Source organism: Triticum urartu, chromosome 1 (assembly GCF_003073215.2).
Source record: "Triticum urartu cultivar G1812 chromosome 1, Tu2.1, whole genome shotgun sequence".
Classification (NCBI taxonomy): Eukaryota; Viridiplantae; Streptophyta; class Magnoliopsida; order Poales; family Poaceae; genus Triticum; species Triticum urartu.
In genome coordinates, this window is record NC_053022.1 from 527,388,090 (window position 1) to 527,398,397 (window position 10,308).

Genomic DNA, 10,308 nt, shown 5'->3' on the forward strand with positions numbered 1-10,308 from the left:
ACGCCCGCAACAACTTGTGTTCAACTCGTGCATAGAAACTACGCATAGACCTAGCTCTGATACCACTGTTGGGGAACGTAGCAGAAATTCAAAATTTTCTACGCATCACCAAGATCAATCTATGGAGTAATATAGCAATGAGGGGAAGGAGAGTGCATCTACATACCCTTGTAGATCGCTAAGCGGAAGCGTTCAAGTGAACGGGGTTGATGGAGTCGTACTCGTCGTGATCCAAATCACCGATGATCCTAGTGCCGAACGGACGGCACCTCCGCGTTCAACACACGTACAGCCCGGTGACGTCTCCTACGCCTTGATCCAGCAAGGGGAGAAGGAGAGGTTGGGGAAGACTCCATCCAGCAGCAGCACGACGGCGTGGTGGTGGTGAAGGAGCGCGGGACTCCAGCAGGGCTTCGCCAAGCACTATGAGAGACGAGGAGGAAGAGGGGTAGGGCTGCGCCAACAGGGAGATTGAATCATGTGTTGGGCTGCACCTTTGCTCAAGTATATATAGGGGGAGGGGAGGGGCTGCGCTCCCACCTAGGGTTCCCTCCCTAGGGGTGGCGGCAGCCCCCAGATCCCATCTGGGAGGCGGCCAAGGGGGAGAGAGAGGGGGGCGCACCTAGGGTGGGCCTTAGGGCCCATCTGCGCCTAGGGTTTGCCCCCTCTCCTCTTGAGGACGCCTTGGGCCTTGGTGGGAGGCGCCCCAGCCCACATAGGGGCTGGTCCCTTCCCACTATTGGCCCATGTAGGCCTCTGGGGCTGGTGGCCCCTCCCGGTGGACCCCCGGACCCCTCCGGTGGTCCTGGTACACTACCGGTGATGCCCGGAACACTTCCGGTGGCCAAAACCATACTTCCTATATATCAATCTTTACCTCCGGACCATTACGGAACTCCTCGTGACGTCTGGGATCTCATCCGGGACTCCGAACAACATTCGGTAACCGCATACATACTTTCCCTATAACCCTAGCGTCATCGAACCTTAAGTGTGTAGACCCTACGGGTTCGGGAGTCATGTAGACATGGCCGAGACAACTCTCCGGTCAATAACCAACAGCGGGATCTGGATACCCATGTTGGCTCCCACATGTTCCACGATGATCTCATCGGATGAACCACGATGTCAAGGACTTAATCAAACCGGTATTCAATTCCCTTTGTCTAGCGGTATTATACTTGCCCGAGATTCGATCGTAGGTATCCCGATACCTTGTTCAATCTCGTTACCGGCAAGTCTCTTTACTCGTTCCGTAACACATCATCATGTGATCAACTCCTTGGTCACATTGTGCACATTATGATGATGTCCTACCGAGTGGGCCCAGAGATACCTCTCCGTTACACGGAGTGACAAATCCCAGTCTCGATTCGTGCCAACCCAACAGACACTTTCGGAGATACCTGTAGTGAACCTTTATAGCCACCCAGTTATGTTGTGACGTTTGGCACACCCAAAGCACTCCTACGGTATCTGGGAGTTGCACAATCTCATGGTCTAAGAAAATGATACTTGACATTAGAAAAGCTTTAGCAAACGAACTACACGATCTTTGTGCTAGGCTTAGGATTGGGTCTTGTCCATCACATCATTCTCCTAATGATGTGATCCCGTTATCAACGACATCCAATGTCCATGGTCAGGAAACCGTAACCATCTATTGATCAACGAGCTAGTCAACTAGAGGCTTACTAGGGACATGGTGTTGTCTATGTATCCACACATGTATCTGAGTTTCCTATCAATACAATTCTAGCATGGATAATAAACGATTATCATGAACAAGGAAATATAATAATAACCAATTTATTATTGCCTCTAGGGCATATTTCCAACAACAAAGACCGCCTATTTACAAACACCAGGCGCTTCCGGCGGGGTATCACTACCTCCGACGCCTGCCCCTTCTGCACGCAATGTGAAACTATCAAACGCCTCATGTTCGAATGCAGACAACTTCGCCCCTTGAGGGCGGAACTGCATAGCCTTTGCCCAGATGCGCCGCATGGGCTCCTCCACGCCTGGGACGGGAACTACACTAACAAGACGAGATCAACTGTTCTCATGGCCGTCCTCTGGAACATTTGGCAGAGGAGGAATGCAAAAGTCTTCCGGGATCTCCCCCTCGATCTACACACAACTGCTGCCAACGCGGGCAAATGATCATCGTCTTTGGTCTCACCGCTGTAAGAATGCCCAGAAACAAATTGTGCTTCGCGACTGGGCCACTATGTTGTTCCACTTAGCTGCGAGACTGTAGCCTCCAGCTCTTTGTAATTTTCTTTTTTACCCTCTCTCTATCTCTCCAATCTCCTGTTCTTCCGGTACTGAACGTTTTTTAACACTTCTTGATGGTCGCAATAAAGGGTTCAGGCAGCCGTTGACGCGTAAAAAAAAGAATAACAATGGGAATGAAATGACCAAAATTCATTGAATGTGTGTGAACCAATAGATGACGAGGCATTTTTTTTTGTTGGGACAGAGATGACGAGGCGGTTGATCCTTGGCAAGCATCAGCCAGATGACGCCTAGCAACCTCCTAATCTTTTAGTGATTACGAAACGAAACAACAACGTCAATGTTGACTAGTCCGCTGGGAGCCTTCGTTAGAGGCAGAGGAGGATTGGGGCTGCTTGCAGCTTCAGGTGGTCGTGGCATCACTACTCCACTTCTTGCAGAGATTCTAGCGGCTAGGAGTGCTGTGCAGTTGGCACTTGACACGGACGTTCAGCGCCTTCACGTGGAGCTGGATAATCAGGAGGTGGTGACAATGCTTAATGAAGAACGAAGGAACCTCTCCACCTTTGGTCCGGTCGTGGAAGAGATAAAGGAGATGTTGAGGTCGCGGCACGAGTTCAGAGTTAGCTAGGTTCGGCGCTCGGCTAATGGAGCAGCGCATGGGTTAGCAAGAGAGGGAGTGTGCAATGAGGTGTCTAGTGTTTATGAATTTCCTCCGGATTGTATTATTCAGGTTGTAGTGGATGAGATCCCGAACTTTGTTTAAGTTTTAAATAAATGCAAGTTCCCCTAAAAAAAACAGGTCCATTACACGCAACACCCAACCAAAAGATGCAAGGGAAACCAAGTCCATTTCCGCAGCTACGACCGCCCATAGCCACCCGCGCGACACTTGCAACGGTGGTACAACCCGTCTTCAGTGCAATCCAGTCCAGTTCACCCCTTCTCGTGAGCTTGCCGCGAATAGCTGGCGTCTCTTGTGGGTTAGCAAAGGCCTCATGAACCGCTCCTCCCATACTCGAACCCCACATGTTTCCCGCGTGCCAATTGGCCAAGAGTTCAAATGGATTAAACAATTTTCACTGCTGATTGATTAGATCTGGAGTGAACCAGAAAAACATCGCGCTTAGATTTTGTTAATTAGTTATTACTAGCACTTGCATTCCTTACTTGCACGACTACATCTGCTTTTCCTTCCGTCCGTTCTTGCAGTAAGTCGTTCTAATAGATGACAAGTCCTTTTCTTTATCCACTACGCTTCACTAACTTTTGGCCGGACCTAGCCGATCTCCTAAATTTAATGGAGTAAAACTTACTTTATAAAAAAAAACTTACTTCTGATTTTTGCATATGGTCGAACATTTCTCATGCCGTCTAGAATTGAATGTAAAAGCGAGAGAAAGAAGAAACTAGTTACCTAGAATCGAATGCAAAATCTGGGCTGCTCTAACCACACCGAGGCGCTCACATGCATCAGCCGGGCTGACGCTTCGCCAGTTGGGCCACCGTCGAGAGGCGCTTGGACGAAGAAGGCAAGAATGGCCTCCTCCACCGATCCAAATTCGCAAAGTGTATCGGAACACGACAGTGGCAGAGGCGGAGTTGGTCGTGGCATAGACCCGGGGTGGGACACGACAGCGACGGCGGCTTGAGGCGGAGCTGGGAGGAGGAAACAGCAGCGGAAGTAGATTCGCGTGGGTCGGGGGGATGGAGAGCGAGGGGATTTTACTTCGCCGCCTCTAGGACGAGTAGAACTTTTAATCCTCTAACCGATTTACAAGATGGGTTAGGTGCTGGTTAGAGCAGTAGAACCAAAATTTCCATTTCTCTGCGAACTATTCTCAACAATGCACTCTTGGCTTTGACACTTTTTGAGCAATATATTCAGGTAGGGAACCCCCCCCCCCCCCCCCCCCCCTCCATGACCGTTTAAAAACAAAATCTCGACAATGCAATGTGAAGAAGGGTGGTTCAAACTTCCATGCAAATTGACCAATTTGTTTCTCCTATTCTACCGGCACTTCATCTCTCTCTAGGTACAAGGTTCGAGGGACATGGAAAGGTGTTCTAAGTCGCAGTCACAATGTCAATCACCACTGCCTTTCCTGATCAAGACCTACGATTTTGCTGGAACACCCCACAAACGACGTCATCATGTTGTGGGCCCTGGCGGTGCCAGCTTCATCGTGAGGTACATGCTTGACTTCTTGAGGGACCTACTGCCCAAAGTACTTCAAATGGGAGTTCATCACCCATGTTATCTATGATGACAAGTGGAAGTCAGCATCTCTACATGCTTAATTCAGCTTTTGTTATCTGGGATGACACGTTGGACATGCTGAATACGTTCCCAATATTTTACCAACACCTCCCACGCCTATGTCCATACTTTGCACTACTTTTGTCCTTAGCAGCTCAACTCACTTTGTTTTGTTCTTCTTCTCTTGGCCTATGGATCTAGCACCGGCTAGGATCTTTATATTTAGCCACCAACAAGACAGCGATCAATGCAATCAAAGCACATAATGTCGAGGAAGTTGTTGCACCCATCGAAATGAATGTGAGCAAATGAGTGAATGAGCAACATAAACACATGCACTCAACTACTCAAGTCAAGTAGAATGCAACGATGCCACCACCTCTTTCTACTCTCTGGCAGTGCAAATGTGCAATCATAATTGAATAAGAACACATAGCTATAATTAACGCGGATAATCCTATGCGTTCAGATATCCGAATAACTATGCATTTTTCAATAAGCAAGATTTCTTACATATTGTTTTTTTCTCTCCTAGTTACATCTCTTGTGAGTACGAGACCACTGTATTTGAATATTCTCACCTACCCCACACTATCCCACCGGGCACGCCGGAACCTCTCAAGAGTACGTCGAACATACTGGTTGCCACACAAGGATATCGTAGATTGGGTTGATATGGTATGTTTCCATAAAGGTATAGTGCCGTGGTAACAAATCCTTGATCGCATGGGAATCTTGCATACAGCTCCAAACACTTGTATGTTACAAATTCTATGCAACACCTAACCATAATAAATACATAATAGTATTATAAAAATATTCAAAAATGGTAATTTTTTACTTGAGAGATCATGCAATTTTGTATATATTAGTAGCTTAGAAAGTATGTGCACATTTTTCATTGGATTGTCGGTAGATAATTATAGCAAAAAAGGCAGAGCAATCCAATTTGATGTTTTTTTACTTTTGTGCAATTTTGCTAAAATATTGTTTTTAAAAGAAGGGATACCCCGACCTCCGCATCAAGGCGATGCATACAACCATTATATTATATTATTGCACAGAACACAACAAAACAAATACATGAATCAATCCAAAGCCACATTCATGGCAACTACCCCCCGCTACACCTATAATTTTGATGACGTGTCCTGACCACATACCAACACACAACATCTATTCCGGTGGCCTCATCAAGTCGCCCGCTGGCAGGCCGAGAGCACCAACTGTTCTAGATAGACCCTCTGCACGCACCGTATGTACACACTCTAGGATCAGTTGCCGCCATCTTCCACCGTCCCACCTTCAGGAGTGATCAACACATTCACCTTGCCAGGCCGTGTCCATGTCACCGCGACGTCAGACAGAGCCACCATTCTGTTAATCTTCGGACTCGTGGTGAACGCCTGTCCTTGGCTGGACGTCATCAAGCGCTCTGTCTGTATTGAAGGTGCCCGTATGGCCTTCCTCGCTGCAAGATGTGGTGGGCGAAGATGAACGATGTTGAAGTTGCCAGCGGGCCGCCAGAGGGAAAGGAGCACCGCACACCCAAGCGATATTTCGCGGATGTCGTAGAGGGGCCTCGACTTGTAGTGGCGCAATGTTCGCAGGACATTGTATTTGAATAAATGTATTCATGTTGCCTTTGCCTTGTATTATGGGAACAAAGCCAGTTTTTGTAAAGTAGTTTTATTATGCTTTGAATTGTTTCCTCATGTGCGGCCGTGTTGCGTGTAATATGAGGGTTGGCCAGTCGTCGGCTTCTGCCCTCACGTAGATAGTACGGAGGTGTTCGTGATAGAATCTAAACAATCTTGATCCAATTACATGGTCCTTGAAGGAGTTGTTTAGCGCAACGAACAAGGCAATCAGACTTTACGGCTTGAATGCCCTCACTTAGTCATATGAGTTTTATAATAAAGCATGGGCGCAGCCCCTGGTTTAAACCAGAGTACTGTCAGCATCTGATCGGGAAGTGCCGATCTCTCGCATAACGCGGAAAAAAATCTTCAACGGTTTGTAACCCTCGAGTAGCTGACCGGCTCTCGCCATATCATGACAGTCAGTTTTCGGCTTTATCTACCAAGGTGCTCATCTGGTCAAAGCCAGGGCACAGTCGTAGAGCGGAACTTAGGGTAGCAAGCACAGGAGCCGGGCAACCCAACTATTGACCAAAGACATGATTCGGAGCCAATGCATATAATGCTAAATTCGGGGTGCCGAACTTATACATAAGAAGTGTTCGGACTGTGCTGCCGTATTGTGGGGCGACAGGTAGCCCCTGGCGAATATGAAACGTAAAAGAGTGTCGATGCAGCAAATAAGCAGATCGAAATAAAACGAAGTAAGAAGCGAAAACCACAGAAACTGGGCCACGAACCATTTTTATTATAAGTGGATGGATACGTCAAGGTGTATCTTGTACAGATGGTGCGAGAAGTATCCGGCTATTTAACATGCCGGAATCAATAGGGCGCAGCGTGCGGGTCCTGAGAAATAAGTATGAATACCGTCAACAAGAACGTATAAAGGTTACCCTACACACCTGTGCTGCTTGCCTCCGTTGTATTCCAGTCCTTCTAAAGGACTTGCGATCAGGCCCGTGGAAAAAGGTGCCTGAAACAAGAAAAAGAAGTAAAAGTATGTGTGTCCGGGATCGGTCTAGCCGAACTGTAGACCCCGGGTTATCTCGTGCCTCCGTCGATGTCCACGGAATTTTGAGTGCGTAATTGTGTATGCGTGGTATGAATGCCACTACCTCATTGGGGCTGGGACGGAGGCCGAATTGCTAGTCAAGCTCTTGACGAGCCGCGCTGTCCTGTTGCAGTGTAGCCTGGACCCTCTTGATGGTGTCCAGGGGCTCGGCTGCTGGATTATAATGCTGCTTGAGAAGGCCGCTCTGTACTTCTACTGCTAGGGCGGCGGTTTGCTCCTCTGTGCGGAGGGAGTGTTTCGTATTGCCATTGAGTGTTATGACCCCGCGTGGACCGGGCACCTTGAGCTTGAGATAAGCATAGTGTGGCACTGCGTTAAATCTAGCAAACACGGTTCGTCGGAATAGTGCGTGGTAGCCGCTGTGAAAGGGGACGATATCGAAGATTAACTCTTCGCTTCGGAAGTTGTCCGGAGAACCGAAGACCACCTCCAGCGTGATTGAGCCCATACAGCGGGCCTCTACGCCTGGTATGACTCCTTTAAAGGTAGTCTTTGTTGGTTTGATTCTGTTGGAAATATGCCCTAGCGGCAATAATAAATTGGTTATTATTATATTTCCTTGTTCATGATAATCGTTTATTATCCATGCTATAATTGTATTGATAGGAAACTCAGATACATGTGCGGATACATAGACAACACCATGTCCCTAGTAAGCCTCTAGTTGACTAGCTCGTTGATCAATAGATGGTTACGGTTTCCTGACCATGGACATTGGATGTCGTTGATAACGGGATCACATCATTAGGAGAATGATGTGATGGACAAGACCCAATCCTAAGCCTAGCACAAAGATCGTGTAGTTCGTATGCTAAAGCTTTTCTAATGTCAAGTATCATTTCCTTAGACCATGAGATTGTGCAACTCCCGGATACCGTAGGAATGCTTTGGGTGTACCAAACGTCACAACATAACTGGGTGGCTATAAAGGTACACTACGGGTATCTCCAAAAGTGTTTGTTGGGTTGGCACGAATCGAGACTGGGATTTGTCACTCTGTGTGACGGAGAGGTATCTCTGGGCCCACTCGGTAGGACATCATCATAATGTGAACAATGTGACCAAGGAGTTGATCACGGGATGATGTGTTACAGAATGAGTAAAGAGACTTGCCGGTAACGAGATTGAACAAGGTATCGGGATACCGACGATCGAATCTCGGGCAAGTACTATACCGGTAGACAAAGGGAATTGAATACGGAATTGATTGAATCTGCGACATCGTGGTTCATCCGATGAGATCACCATGGAACATGTGGGAGCCAACGTGGGTATCCAGATCCCCATGTTGGTTATTGGCCGGAGAGTTGTCTCGGTCATGTCTGCATGATTCCCGAACCCATAGGGTCTACACACTTAAGGTTCGGTGACGCTAGGGTTGTAGAGATATTAGTATGCGGTAACCCGAAAGTTGTTCAGAGTCCCGGATGAGATCCCGGACGTCATGAGGAGTTCTGGAATGGTCCGGAGGTAAAGATTTATATATAGAAAGTCCAGTTTCGGCCACCGAGAAGGTTTCGGGGGTAATCGGTATTGTACCGGGACCACCGGAAGGGTCCCGGTGAAGGAAATATGCCCTAGAGGCAATAATAAAGTTATTATTTATTTCCTTATTTCATGATAAATGTTTATTATTCATGCTAGAATTGTATTAACCGGAAATATAATACATGTGTGAATACATAGACAAACAGAGTGTCACTAGTATGCCTCTACTAGACTAGCTCGTTAATCAAAGATGGTTATGTTTCCTAACCATAGACAAAGAGTTGTTATTTGATTAACGGGATTACATCATTAGGAGAATGATGTGATTGACATGACCCATTCCATTAGCTTAGCACCTGATTTTTTAGTATGTTGCTATTGCTTTCTTCATGACTTATACATGTTCCTATGACTATGAGATTATGCAACTCCCGTTTGCCGGAGGAACACTTTGTGTGCTACCAAACGTCACAACGTAACTGGGTTATTATAAAGGAGCTCTACAGGTGTCTCCAAAGGTAAATGTTGGGTTGGCGTATTTCGAGATTAGGATTTGTCACTCTGATTGTCGGAGAGGTATCTCTGGGCCCTCTCGGTAATGCACATCACATAAGCCTTGCAAGCATTGCAACTAATGAGTTAGTTGCAAGATGATGTATTACGGAACGAGTAAAGAGACTTGCCGGCAACGAGATTGAACTAGGTATTGAGATACCGACAATCAAATCTCGGGCAAGTAACATACCGATGACAAAGGGAACAACGTATGTTGTTATGCGGTCTGACCGATAAAGATCTTCGTAGAATATGTAGGAGCCAATATGAGCATCCAGGTTCTGCTATTGGTTATTGACCGGAGACATGTCTCGGTCATGTCTACATTGTTCTCGAACCCGTAGGGTCCGCACGCTTAAGGTTTCGATGACAGTTATATTATGAGTTTATGAGTTTTGATGTACCGAAGGAGTTCAGAGTCCCGGATGAGATCGGGGACATGACGAGGAGTCTCGAAATGGTCAAGACGTAAATATCAATATATTGGACGACTATATTCGGACATCGGAAAGGTTCCGAGTGGTTCGGGTATTTTTCGGAGTACCGGGGAGTTACGGGAATACGGGGGAAGAAGTATATGGGCCTTATTGGGCTTTAGGGGAGAGGGAGAGGCAGGCCGCGCGCCCCCCCAAGGCCTAGTCCGAATTGGACTAGGGGGAGGGTCTGCGCCCCCTCCTTCCTTCTCTTCCCTCTTCCCCTTCCTTGTCTCCTACTCCTACTACATGGAAGGACTCCTAGTTGGACTAGGAAAAGGGGAATCCTACTCCCGATGGGAGTAGGACTCCCCTAGGGCGCACCATAGAGAGGGCCGGCCCTCCCCTCCTCCACTCCTTTTTATATACGGGGGCAGGGGCACCCCATAGACACACAAGTTGATCTTCGTGATCGTTCCTTAGCCGTGTGCGGTGCCCCCTCCACCATATTCCACCTCGGTCATATTGTAGCGGTGCTTAGGCGAAGCCCTGCGACGGTTGAACATCAAGATCGTCACCACGCCGTCGTGCTGACGGAACTCCTCCCCGAAGCTTTGCTGGATCGGAGCCCGGGGA